The following is a 15,081-nucleotide window of genomic DNA, read 5'->3' on the forward strand; positions in this document are numbered from 1 at the left end:
ATGTTTGGAAGGCAACTTTTGTCTGATATGATAATGTTTCAGTTCAGAGAAACCGGTTTAAAATCAGCCTACTAGACACATATAAATTGACTTTCACTTTGTTCTATCAAAAATTTCAGATTAGCCATATTCGGGCTTTCCATGGTCCTTTGGCTTTCCAGTATACAGTTCAGATTAGCCATATTCGGGAAAAAGTTCAAACCGCTCGAATTGTGTCATTTATGTAATTCGTTACATTATTGTAACGTGTGGTTGTCAATTATCTCCCTATATAACGGGACCCCCCCCCTAACCACAAAACTATTGATCGATAAACCACTTTAAATTACATGCAGAGAAGGAAAAAATTAACACGTACTCACTCTCGTATACCACTATACCCACTACATGCATATCAAAAGAAAGAAAATCACATAACATTCACTCTTTTCTTTATTATCCAAACATTATACTTGACTCCTAGAGGGGTCCACGATTACATAGCCGTCCAACATCACAATTATTGAAGACAAAGAAAATAATACATTTTATAGTCTCCCGGCATAATTTTGACATCACAATCATTGAAGCCAAAGCAAAACAATACGACATTTTATAGCCTATCGGCGCTCCGACACCGGTACATGTTAAAAAAGTAAATCAAAACCCATTACGACATCTTGTGGTATGCGTCATCAACGGTGGATCACTAGCTGGAATGCAAATCTCTACAAGGAAAAAAGGTGCACAGTTAAAATTTAACCAAAACAAGAAATAAAAATAGAAAGTAAAGAATTCGATCTTATTAGAGCTCGTGAACAAATTAAAATGTAGCAATCCTGTGCATGGATGCATTCAAGTTAATTTCAATACAAAGTCAACGTCCACAAGTAATATGGTCAAAATGAACACACATATTATATAGCCCCCAAGAAAATATAAAATATTATCTTAATAGTTCTCATAAATGTATCTAGGATTCTAGCCGTATTTACTTAGGATCGGAGGCATATTTTCAAAGTTAAATATACTTATTCTGTTATCTAATTGCTTCTAAGGTTCTAAACAATAAACATAACTGACTTAAAAAAAAAGTATAGTTGTAACAGAAGTGTTGTAGCATCCTAATCTTGACGTATAAATTAAAAAAGAGACATACGAAACTATGCCACTCCAAGAAGAAAAGCAAGCCCAACTACAGAAACTATGCCGTTACCCACCCATCACAACCTCAATCTCAATCCCAAGCACTCCAAAACTGAAAATCGTAATCCGGCTCTCATACCTTGTGTAACACTTGCCAACACCATCATCCCGCTTACTCCGCTTACCGCCAATGCACTAAGTGTAACCGCTATGGTCACCTTAGCAACGTGTGTCGGGAAGCCTCTCTTGGGCAACCCGCTCCACCAATATTCGCTCCATCTAACCAAAATCTCCCCGCACCTTTTGCTCAAACACCTCCTCAACCTAGAGCTTGTTTCAATTGAGGAGATCTGAATCATTTCCGCAATGCTTGTCATCGACTTGCGTTTGTTAACCAAGCTCAACTCATGCCCACACCCTATTACCAAACCCAAGCCTACCAAGTTCAAACCTATCAACCTCAAATCCCGCAACTTTTGGCTCCTCCGGCTCAACCGCTCCAAGCAATGCAAGCCCTTCCTCCTCCGCCACACCCGCAAGCAATGCAAGCTCTCCATCCTCATCTATCTCAACAAGTCAACCACGACAACCGATGACGTGCTTTTATGATGAACGCCATCCAACCTCAAGTTGCCAACGATTTGGTGAACGATACGTTTTTAGTAAATGAGCATTTAGCTTCAATTTTATTTGATACCGGAGCTGATAGGAGTTTTGTTTATTTAAATTTGAATCTATCCTTGTCGTACCTTGCACTAAACTTTCGCGCCCTTTTTCTGTCGAAGTCGCCAACGGTAGCTCCATCACCATCGATTCGTTCATTCGAAATTGCAATCTCACTCTTTGCAAGCGCGAATTCTCCATAGACCTTATCCCGATGCAAATGGGAAGCTTCGACATCATAGTAGGTATGGATTGGTTAGCTTTGCACCGTGTCGAAGTCGTTTGTTATGATAAATATATTCGAATTCCGCTCGTCAATGGCAAAACCCTCAAAGTCTTTGGAAAAACGGATCCCAAGAAACTCAACCTCATGTCAAGCTCTCGATCTCGTAAGTACTTACGACAAAGGTATGTTCCATTCCTAGCCCAAGCGGTGGTGAAAGACCCCGAAGAAAATAAAATTTAAGACATCCCTGTTGTTTGTGAATTTCCTGACGTTTTTCCCGAAGACGATTCTGGTCACCCGCCCATTCGTCCAGTTGAATTTCGAATCGACCTTGTGCCCGACGCGACTCCCGTAGCCAAGGCTCATTATCGTTTAGCTCCTTCGGAATTGCAAGAGTTATCGAACCAACTTCAAGAACTCTTCGATAAGGGCTTTATCCGTCCAAGCTCTTCCCCTTTGGGCACTCCGTCCTCTTCGTGAAAAAAAATATGGATCGTTTTGCATGTGTATCGATTACCGTGAACTCAATAAACTCACCATCAAGAATCGTTACCCTTTTCCCCGAATCGACGACTTCTTCGATTAACTTCAAGGCGCAACTTGTTTTTCCAAAATCGATCTTCGATCGGTTTATCATCAATTGTGTGTTCATGAAGACGACATTCCTAAAACCACTTTTCGTACTCGGTATGGACATTACGAATTCTTGGTTATGCTTTTCGGATTAACCAATGCACCCGTGATATTCATGGACCTCATGAACCTCGTTTGCAAACCATTCTTGGACAAATTCGTAATTGTTTTTATCGATGACATCCTCATCTTCTCCAAGACCAAAGCCGAACATGAGCATCATTTACGTTCCATTCTCGATCTCCTAAAAAAGAATAACTTTATGCTAAGTTCTCAAAATGCGAATTTTGATTAAAAGAGGTTCAATTTTTGGGACACATCGTCAACGATAAAGGTATTCATGTTGATCCCGCCAAAATCGAGGCAGTAAAAGATTGGAAAACTCCATCCACACCCACGGAAGTCCGATCTTTCCTTGGTTTGGCCAGGGTATTATCGGTGATTCATTCTAAACTTCTCCAAAATCGTGTTACCCCTCACCGCACTAACTCAAAAAGGAAAACCTTATGAATGGGGACCGAAACAAGAATAAGCTTTCCAAACTCTAAAGCATTTGCCTTTCAATGCTCTCGTTTTAACCCTTCCCGATGAAAACGACGACTTTGTGGTATTTTGCGATGCATCCAACCAAGGTCTCGGTTGCGTTCTCATGCAACGAGGTCAAGTTATCGCATATGCCTCGAGACAACTTAAGGTTCACGAAAAGAATTACACGACTCATGATCTCGAACTTGGTTTCGTCGTTTTAGCTCTCAAAATTTGGAGACATTATCTTTATGGCACGAAATGTGTTGTATTCACAGATCATAAAATTCTTCAACACATCTTTGACCAAAAAGATTTCAACATGAGACAACGTCTATGGGCCGAATTACTTAGTGATTACGATTGAGAAATTCGCTACCATCCCGGTAAGGCGAATGTCATGACCGATGCTCTTAGTCGTAAAGTTAATGACAAATTCATTCTGCTTCATAGCATCATCATCCAAATCGATCTTCAAGACCGCATCTATCGAGCCCAATGCACCTTTATTGATGAAGGCAATATGTACGAAGAAATGTCATGTGGAGCCGAACTTCAACTTGAAACCAAACCCGATGGCTTGCTTTATTTTCTCAATCGTTTGTGGGTTCCCGATCGTGATGAACTTCGTACTTTCATTCTCGACGAAGCTCATATGTTGCGATATTCCATGCATCCTGGTGCGGATAAGATATACATCGATTTATTTATTGGTGGCCGGGTATGAAAAAGGGCGTAGCACTTTATGTCTCAAAATGTCTTACTTGCTCAAATGTTAAAGCCGAACATCAAAAAACCTTTTGGTTTACTTGAGAAACCTCCTATCCCCGTTTGGAAATGGGAAGAAATTGCTATGGACTTTAACACAAAATTACCCCCCACTCAAAAGCAAAATGATAGTATTTGGGTAGTCGTTGATCGATTAACCAAATCGGCTCACTTCATCCCGATCCGGGAAAAGTACTCTGTCGAACAACTCACTCAAATCTATGTTCGTGAAATTATATGCTGTCATGGTATTTGTGCATGACACTACGGGTGGCCTAATGAATGTGAAGAGCTAAGAGAGTGGTGACATCACTTTATTAATATTCACAAGATTATAAAGCATAGCCTAGTTTTTCATAATGGCGTTATATGACAACCCCAAAAACTACAAGACCATTTAAATATTATTATTATTATTATTATTATTTGTTATAATTATAACTATAGATAAATATCAAAGCTTAGTGTTATAGTATCCTTTTTAAACCTTTGTTTTGAGATTTTAGATAAATTATTGTATAGATTTAACAATACACTCTTTTGGTCTGATGGCTAGTTGTGTCTTTCTTAAAGCTGAGTTTGTTTGGTGCCCTTGTTCAAGTCCCCCTTCTAACATTCTTGCTTTTGTATAATTTATTATATTCTCCACATATTTGTGCATGACACGTTGACACCAAACATTTAGATTAATTAGTTTTATTTTCTTATTTTTACTTTGCAGGTAACTAGTTACCTTCTTACAAAACCGTGCAGTCTTGTTTTTTCGGTTTCGTTTTGTCACTTGAGTTTGAAATTTTGGGCCGAAAAACTAAATATTGTGCTATGAATTCGTGTCTCAATCATTTTGTTAACTAATAACCAACTGATTATTATACATTTGCGTTGAAATATTTGGGTTACATGTTTATTCAGTTCTTGTAATTAATTTAATTAAAAATGAAAATCTAAAGATTCGGTTCAGTTGGGTTTTCTCGGTTTTTATTGCATGCAAAACAAAAACCAAACCGCCAGTTCGGTTTTTTTGCCGTTTCGGATCGGTTTTTCTCATTTTCTGTTTCATGCACACCCCTACTAGTAGAAAGTTATTGGCTAACTTCATGTTTTGTTTGCGTCTCACAGTCATAAGAAAAAGCGGGCCAAACCGGCCAAGAAGCTCGAGACTAGCCAAGGGATGGATCCTGAAAACGTGGAACTTTATATAGTAGTTACTTATTGACGTTACAAGGATTCTGAGAGGATTCTTGGAAATACCTTGGCACCTATATACTACAGGTAGATTGCATTTCATAATGTCTTTAAGTCTAAGTTATATTATAGCCGGTACATTTTAATATGCATAATTATGTTTTTATTCACCAGGATTTTGAGGCTCTAACACCAAATCTTCTGGCTACAACTATAGAAACAGTGGAAGGCGGTGGAATGGTTAGTCTATTACTTCATTTTTAAAAAAACTCACTAGTCTATACGCCATGGTTATGGTATGAATTGCATCACAAGCTTATTACACAAATAGAAAGTGCAGTTATGAGTTTAACAATGGAGTTACTTGCAGGATGTTCATGAAAGATTTCATACAAAATCCCATTCATTAGCCATCGGGCGCTTTAGCAAAGGCTTTTTACTATCTCTTGCATCGTGCGGTTCGTGTATAGTTATTGATGATGAGTTAAACATATTACCAATTTCATCTCACATTAAATCCATAACACCGGTTTAAGTAGAAGAGGTACATTTATGGTTTCTTTAACATTCTAGTTTTTATTAGTATAAGACATGAAATTTGGGGTTTTTTTTTGCAATAAAAGGACTCTGAGGGGTTCTCAAAAGCAGAGCGCGATTTAAAGATCTGAAAGAGCAGTTAAAGGATGACTTTCCTGTCTGTCCACTGATTAGCAAGTGTTGCACATTGGATCAGGTAATGATGTGTCTTATGTTGCTAATATTACATGTACACATAAAGTTAACATATTGTGAATGTTGTTTATTTAGGGTGAAGCTGTAATTACATGTCTTGATGCGATCCTGGATAAGAAACTGATTAACAAGTGTTGCACGGTGGCTTTGCTTGCTGGTCGTGGTTGTGGGAAGTCGGCTGCACTTGGTTTTGCAGTTGCTAGAGTTGTTGTAGCGGGGTGACAATCTAACCTCTTTACATGATATATAAACATTTGGATTATGATATTCCAGAGCTCAAGAACGCAAACTATCAAAATAAATATATGCAAACAGCATGGGCAGTCAATTCAGGTTTTCATGCATGCACAATTGCCACTCTTGCATATTAATTAATTCTTGTTTTATATTCTATGTTTTTGGACCTCACTTTCTATTACTGTATGTGCTTATAACTATATATGCGTCGTTGTAGTATATACAACCTCACGAACATGGAAAACTGTCTCAAGTTGAACTTTTGGTGATTGGTGAAGCTGCAGCTATTCCACTGCCAGTTGTTAAGTCCTTACTCGGGCCTTATATGGTTTTCCTTTCTTCTACTGTTAACGAGTTTGAAAATACATATATATACATACGTATGAATTTGTGTACAACGTCCCATCTTTGCATATTCTTAACTGTTGTATATCTTTCTTAAGCTTATGAAGGGACATGACGATCTTTATCATTAAAGCTTTTGCATCAATTAAAAGAGCAGAGTATAGTTACCTCATGCTTCCATGCAAATGTAGAGGTTCTGTTCTTGAGGAACATGATCGACTGTTCTTCAATTTCTCCGGGAATCATAGTTTCTATCAACACCTTGTTCGGTTGCTTAATTGTACTTCTTTTAGTTCTTGTTCGGCTGCTTCCAATACATCAAGCGTTTTGATATTTGATTACTATGCTTGAGTAGGTTTAGCCGTAGGTTTCATTGATGAATCATAACAATCTTTAGTCTCCTGTTGGTCGCCTTGTATCTTGACGATTCCCCAAGGAATCAGAATTTTGATGCATTGATGATAGGTTGAGGCATATCCTTCATATCATGGATCCACGGCCTGCCTAAGATAACATTGAAAGAAGTCAACGCATCAATAACAGAAAATTTATGGACAGAGTTTACTCCATCCACATAGACCGACACTTTGATCTCTCCCACTGTACTCTTGGATTCCCGGTTGAATCCCACTAACACCGAAGACTTTGATACAATCTCGGATTCCGAAATTTTCATATTCTTCAGGGTGTCTAACCGGATGATAATATTTACTAAACTTCCTGTATGTCCTCCTTAGATAGATCATCTAACAACTTTATTCGGATCAATCCGTGTTGCTAGCTAACGGAAATCACTAACAACACTTGGATCTCGGATCTTAGTTTGTAAGAAACAAAAGAAAGAAAGGTAGAAAAGTTAGGTAGGGTGAGAGAGAAAGTTTGCTCTTTATTTCCAAGTGGGTGATAAGTTGTGAAGGGTTGGTTGGAGAAAATGGGTAAAGTGCCCTTACACATGGTCCCCATTTCACCAACTTTTACAATTTGTCTTTAAAAAATTAAACGTACTGAGGTACGTATTACACCGACTAAAAGCAAATATAAAGACATACACAATCCTAAAACTAATATGAAATATTGGCCCTATAATCTCCCTCTAGGATTGATTATGTCCAGGAACCTTCATCAAGTTCCTTGCTTCGTCTTTATTTCTTGAAATTTAGTACTTGTCTTGATCCAACAGCTTGGACGAGATTGAATCTTGGACAAATCTTTATTTTCCGATCTTGAAGACTTGAACTTCAATCTTACTTTCTGGGAAGGATCGGCAACGGAATGATCGTCCGGAACCTTCACCTGTCAGAATTACCGAAGCAGCCGAGAAAGCAAGATATTATTATTATTTAATTACTTTTACATTTGTGTTTTTGTAACAAACTTTTTTCTGTAGGCGTCATTGCGTGAGGAAAACATAAAACCAAGGTCAGACCTTCCAGCTCTACTCGAACCTCTGTCAAAAAGACCGCACGAGAAACTACATTATTTTGGGGTCTCTTTTGGGCTTACTTTGGATCTGTTTCGCTTTTGGAGAAGATGTAAATTCGCTCCGTTTTATTTATGCCAAATTCCAGTTAAGTTGATATTATTATTATTATCATTATCTTTTTTTAATGCTTAATACTAATTTCCTTTCTGACCATGTTTCTTATGATTTGTTTTCAGAATCCTGTTACCGGTGAGCATACGTGTATGATGCTCAAATCTCTACATACAGATGATATTGAAGTTACTGGATCAGATGAATTGGGATTTGTTGCTCCTTTTTATCAAGGTTTGTATATAGTTAGCGTTAAACCTCAAAGTCATGACTTTTAAACCTTGGCCAAACCACATAGATTATTTGCACAATTAACTCAAAAACTTTATTATTGAAAATTATTTTTTTGTGTCTTTAGCTTTTAGGTCATCATTTGCTAGGCTTTTGTGCTCCCCTAGATTTAATACTATGGAATACAAGCTTGCAATGAGGTACACACGTCTCTATTATTAATAACTTTTTATGGAATTTTAATCGTGCCATATTTTTGTCTTTATAGCATATTGGATTCGGATCCAAAACTCAGCTTCACAGATGTAGACCCTCCGTCTACAATTTCACACGATATATACGGTGATATCTTTAAATCTTCAATCAATATGAAAAGACTGAAAGCTTACGTGAACCAAAGCGCTGATTATCATCTGGTAACGAATCTTCAAAATTATTTTTAAAACAAAACATAGGCTGATATTTGTTTAAATTGACAGATTTCAGATTTAACACATTCACTTGCGTACTTATACTTCGAGAAAAAGTTACCAGTTTCGTTATCATGTGTACAAACCTCTATATTACTATGCATGGGCTTGCAGAATCAAGATGCTTCTTATGTCGTGGTTTAGTTTGTTTTCAACTAAACTTTAATTAGTTATTTCAATTTATTTATCATCTCTTTTTTATAGAGAGTGATGAAGTTGGAAAAACCACAAGTGATGTCACAGTTCTTTAAAGTGATGAATAAATTTCACAAATATTTGGATTCAATGTCTACAAAAGAATTTACTTCAACTCTGCCCCCAGTCAAAGAAGTAAGCCACTAGTTTAGTTAATTTTTTTTCCTTCATTGATTAATAATGTCTTATAATTTCAGATGGAATTAAAGCCACACAAGATTACAGTAGAAGAGGATCTCCGTGAAGCTGCAAAAAAAGTCAAGGTTAGTTTGTTTTACCATTGATGGCCAATGTCTTGATAATTGATATTTGAATTTAAATTTTGTTTGTGATTGAATTTTAGGATGGTTTTAAAGCAAACAGTGATGGTGTGTTGAACCCAGTGTTTCTCCGAAGACATGCAATTAATGACACAAGTTTAAAGTAAATTAGTAAATTTTCTTCATTGCTTTGTACTGTCTTAATATTTAACTAGTTTCAGGTGGAATTGAAGCCACACGAGATTACAATGGAAGAGGATCTCAATGAAGCTGCAAAAATAGTTAAGGTTTGTTTGGTTGACAATTGTCTTGATAATTGATATTTGAACTAAAATTTGTTTTGTGATTGTATTTTAGGATGATTTTAAAGCAGGCAGTGACAATGTGTTGAACTCGGAGTTTTTCCAAAGGTACGCGATTGCAAACAAGGACGAAGAGTTTGCGAGTGCTTTGAAAAACGGGGGTGGAAATGTACCGCCTGGTGGTCTGATTAGTGTCAAGTCCATTAAAACAAAAGTCGAAAAACATGGGAAAATGAAAGATAGTAACAAGAAAAGAAGCAATGATGGAGGTTCTTCCAAATCTTCAAAGAAGGGAAGGGCGTAGTAATTTATAATTGGTAGAAGTGTATAATTATTTATAACTAGCAGAATTACCTGCGCGTTGCGACGGGAATTTGGTCGGTATTGACTCAAGTATGTGAGTATATGTTCTTGGTATGGTTTGATTTATCTATGGGGAGATTTATCCGCCAATCCGTTTTCCACTACGTACAATAACTTTGAAAAATAAATGCAAAATAAAATAAAGCAAAACCATACAAATAAGATTTTTAAATATATATTATCCCTGTAATTAATAAATTGCCCCTATATTAAAAGATAAATCATCCACTATGTTGAAGAAAATTAACCAATAATTTAAAAAATCTTATTTGTGTATGGTTAGATGGTAATATTAAGTTTACATAAGATATCTATGTTTGAATATAGTTGTGACCGTAATATTAATTTCTCATGGAATAAAATGTAACTGATTTAACTCTTATATTTTAAATTTCATAATTTTTCATCGTGAATTTTCCTTTTTGTAAAAGAAAAATAAAAAAAACGCCTTTAATAAGTAATTTTATAAGTGATGCAATCTATTCATGTAATACAATTACTAAAACACATGAAGACCATGAGACATCCGGCAATCTTCCGAGACGTGGGTCACAACTAACCAATTCCACATTGACCAACAACGTTGTGCCTTTTAATTCACCATATTTTGACGGAGATGGTGAAACGTTAAGAAGGATTATAACATGACAGGAAATTGTTAGCGGCAGTGAGCGGGTGGGGTGTGAAACGGTGGCAAGCAAGCGACGGATTGGTAACTGTGTTTGAAGGCAGTCTCTTTGGTTGTTATCTATAAATCACGACGGTATTTGTCTGTTGCATTACACGGTCACCATCACCATGAACCGATGGATATGATGATGAAAATTAAATCGGCATCTTTATCGCACACCTCTCTTGTTCTGATTCAATCAGCGGTCTGTTCTCATCTTAGTTTCGTTGATATTATAACCGGAATCGCGTGAATCACCGTCATGCCGTTGCTTGTTCCGTCGCTTACTGCCAGAATAGTTCAAACTGATTATGCGAAATTAGAGTTTGCAAGGTTTCATATATCAATTTGATAGAAATTGAATGGGTATCACAAATTATGAACACATATAATACAGAAGGGTTTCATATATTCATTTCAATGGTTTGTGTTGGATGTTTTTAACAATCTATCGGAGAGGGGTTTTTATACCCACTAACTAAAAACGGTTATATACACTGGCGGTTATCCGGTGACACAACGCAACGGTTGAAGAGGGCGTATGGAAGAGATGTGTCGTTTAGAAAGGAAAATGTTAGAGGCACCTTGGGTTTTTTTTTAAAAACCCCTTAATAGACCGCCTATAGAACTATATGCCGTCTTTTAAGGGGTGTTTAAAAAAAACACTTTTTTATCTTATTATGTTTTTTTAGTTTATTTTTGGTGTTTTTTTCTTTTTTTTATGTCTTTATTTTTTTTTTCTTTTTTATTGTTTTTATATAATAAATTTTTAAAAACAATAAACATTATTATATAAAAAGTTTTTGTAACAAATTTTTTGTACCAAAACAATAAACATGTAGATACACCAAACCAAAACATTATTATATACAAAAACATCGAGTTTTTACATAATAAAACAAAATACACACAAACTATAAATACGAGGTGTCGTCGATGTTGGCGGCCGTAAACGTCACATCATGAACATCGACATGGTCGTTGACCCTCCGTCTGACGCCTGATCCCTGACCGTCGTCGTCCACGTCGTCACCCCCGTCCGCGTCGAACGCCCGACGTGCCGCCTCGTGGTCAAAAGTAGGTGGAGGCGGTACCCCACGCTGAGCGGGGACGAGGTAACTGACGATCCAGCCAATCTGACGCTGCATCTCCAGATGCACCCGCTGCATCTCCAGCATCCCAGCTCTATGAGCTGTAACCTGGCGTCAGTGCCGGCATCCAAACTCACTGCGCGATAAGTACCCGGGGGGGGGGGGGGCGTGCTATGGCGGTGGCTAATATCAAAACAATAACTAATTAATTAAATAGATGAATTAAAAGTAAAAATTAAACGATAATATAAACACGTACCTCATGTGCGTCAACATCAGCATCAACATCCGCGTCCCCACCTGCGTCCTCCTCCTCGTCGACAGGCTGGTCAACAACCTGGACCTCCGCCGCTGCTATCGGGGCAGGCTCGACTAAAGGCACCGGGACGTAAGAAGCGGTTGCCAACTGGCCGGACACGAGTCAGTCTACCGGCTTACCATTAGGTCCTGAAAACGACTTCACGATATGCATGCTCGTACAACGGGGGCGATTCAACGGGCGCGGACCAATCGCTGGGATACGTAAACCAGTTAGCTGATCTGCGCAGCCCAACGAAATCCGCAAGCTCGGTGACGTACGGGCCATCCAACAATTTTGCACGCCACTGTCGGTGGTAGTAACCAGCAAAATAATCTGCAATTTTGCACGCCACTGGGTGACATCGAACGGGACAACGAGTTGTGTCTCGGGGGATCCTGTTTTCTGGGACGTCCTTTGGGGTCCTCTCGTTTCTCAGGCTCTTTCTTAATTGATTTTCCTGGAAACACAGACATCAGCTTCGCGAAAATACTTTTCTTTTGATGACGGTCGGTTATTGACGAAAGTGTTTTCTTGATATTCTCTACCCCTGCTTCTTAGTCTGTTCTTCGTTCTATGGATACGCTGGATCAAAATTTAGCTGTCGCCAGAATGGGTCTACATCCTGTAGTCGAATACATCTGTTTTCAACTATGTATCCCTCCAACCGACAAGCACACGGTAACCCTGTAGAAGTAAACAAATAGTGGCCGCACGAAGCTCCGCCGTCACACATCCTATCTATCAAATGGTACTCGTTTACAATCAGTTGAAGAGCCTTAATCGACACCCTATTAATTAACTTTTTTAACCAGCCGTGTTGTCGATGTTCTTCCATGACCTTAAAACGGGACTCTTCAAACGTTCCACCGATTTCTGCCATTTGACTTTTAACCACCTTAAGGACATGCCTCGCAATGGTTTCGAGTGTGTTGTTGGTTCCATGGAGGTACCTTTTCAAGTTTGCGTGCTGACTCTCAACACGGTTTGTTGTGTGCTCGCCGTAGTTTCGCCGATCGTCTATCCAACAAGCTACAAACTTGTGTTTGTATGGCTCCAACTAGTTGTTATGAATATAATTCCAGACCTCTGACAAAATAAAGGGAAAATGTAAATAAAATGTGTATCCATAATATAAGAAACTGCATACGAATTGAAAGACTTACCGTGTCTGTCCAGTTCTTCTAAATGGCGTTGCATCTGAGTGAAATTATACCTGAAAATATCGATCGTCGGAGACTGATACAGAACCTTCCACCAGTACGTTAAGTCCTCCCCGATATCTGTTCTATATAGACTCTTAAACTTTTTTTTATATTCTCGGAGATGTGCCATATGCATAATTTTTTTGTGGCATTAGGGAAGACTACTTGACACACATTCATAAGGGCTTGGTCCGCGTCAGTCAGTATCACTCGTGGCTCCATACGATCATCGAGCAATTCTTTAAGTTTCTCGAGTGCCCATGTGAAGTTCTTATCTTTTTCCCTAATTATAAATGTGTGGCCAATACAGAACGACTTTGATGTTGATGTCACGCCAACAAATTGAACCAACGGCCAGTCGTACATGTTGGTCTTGTACGTCGTGTCAATCAACAACACCTCAGGGAATGCACACCACATTTTATTTGACTTATTATGACAGAAGAAAATATCCTCCGTCCTATCGTTCGAAGCATTTTCCCGGGTATAGTACACAAAACCATTTTTATCGAAAAAGTATTCAAGTACCTGCATTGGATTAAATAAAACATTAATAAATATTATAAGCACAAGTTTATATATATAGTAAACTATGAAGGTTTTCAACTACCTTCATGGGGGTATCGCCAATTCTCTCCTCATTTCTAAGCTGATATGTAGTTGTATATGTCCATGAGTGATGGTTGGCAACCGGGAAACTGGTCTTTTACGGCATCTTGAATTTGTTGGGTCTTCAAGCCGTTCTGATATAACCTCGCAACCGGATCAAGTTCATCGCTGTTCATTTTTCGGAGCTCCGCATACCCCGCCTCAAAGACAATGGGATCGTGGTTGTGTGTCTCGTTTACCACTTTAAGCCTCCAACATTTACCTGACGAGTCGTACCTGCCTTGGAGTTTAAATGGACAATATTTTTTGATACTCCCGGTACGCCTGATCGTGGCCTTCAGTTTGGGTTCCCCTCCATGATTGCATGCAAGGTCCACACCGTTTGTCCTTGACCGTCGGACGACAATAACACACCCATGATCTCGTCCTCTCTTTTTTGCCTATTCCTCCAACTCTTTACGAGACGCAAAAATCTAAAACCATTATAAATATATTATAAATAATAATAATAATAATAAATATAATAGTTAAATAATAACTTTGCATAAAATGATAGAAAGAATTAAAGCTTAACATGAAAGACACCAAAAGAGTTAAAACACGATAAATATATAAAACTTGACTCAAAACCTAAATTAATAAAAGATAAACGAAAACACGAACTAAAACGAACTTAAAACATTAAATAAACATAACTTTAAAAGGGATTCGAGATGTATAAATACATGCATATCAAAGATTAATTGGAATATAGAGGTTGTTATGGTGTTAAATCAAAAACGGGTTTTGAAAGCTCGTTTATATATCAAATCGCATAATTTGATCTTCTTTTTCCTAATTTGTTGCGTTGGTTAGTTAGGATTACGCGTATAAATGATCTGTTAAGATCAATTCCAAGTTTAAAACGAGAATTAAGCTACAAGAAATTTAAACGAGTTACGATATGGATATGAATACGGGTTCTGGACTTGGATATGGGTATTGGGTTGGAAGATGGGTTATATTATAATAATATTGCAGATTAGTCCTTATAGAGTGCAAATGGAATCACAATTGGAGAAAACTTTAGTTTAGGGTAATTTTGTTCATTTAGCAAAGTTTGTATAATAAATAAAGATAAGAATATATATATATATATATATATATATAATATAGTTAATATTTTTATTGATAAAATTTTCCGAAAATAAGGCGGGCCGAGTAACGGATATAAAATATTATTTTGAAAACCCGAGTTGTTACACAAGCCATCCAAGGGAAGACGATACAAGATGTCAGAAGATCATTGCAAACCAATTTGCCATGGGATGCCCTTTGAGGCTGACTTTCTCTTCGACTTCATCGCCTGGGAGTTTGACAACGTACACGGCGAGGCCATCATTCACTGAAAACGCACTCACGACCTGAGGTTCTT

The 15,081-nt window shown here is 37.7% G+C and overlaps 1 pseudogene; it reads left to right on the plus strand.

Annotated features, from left to right (window-relative positions):
- The first annotated feature begins 1,185 nt into the window (after positions 1-1,185).
- On the plus strand, positions 1,186-9,735 carry LOC143601280 (RNA cytidine acetyltransferase 1-like; annotated as a pseudogene).
- Positions 9,736-15,081: the final 5,346 nt, after the last annotated feature.

This window comes from Bidens hawaiensis, unplaced genomic scaffold (genome assembly GCF_021521415.1).
Source record: "Bidens hawaiensis isolate Kalapana, Puna unplaced genomic scaffold, B.hawaiensis_p1.1 tig00056000_1, whole genome shotgun sequence".
NCBI lineage: Eukaryota > Viridiplantae > Streptophyta > Magnoliopsida > Asterales > Asteraceae > Bidens > Bidens hawaiensis.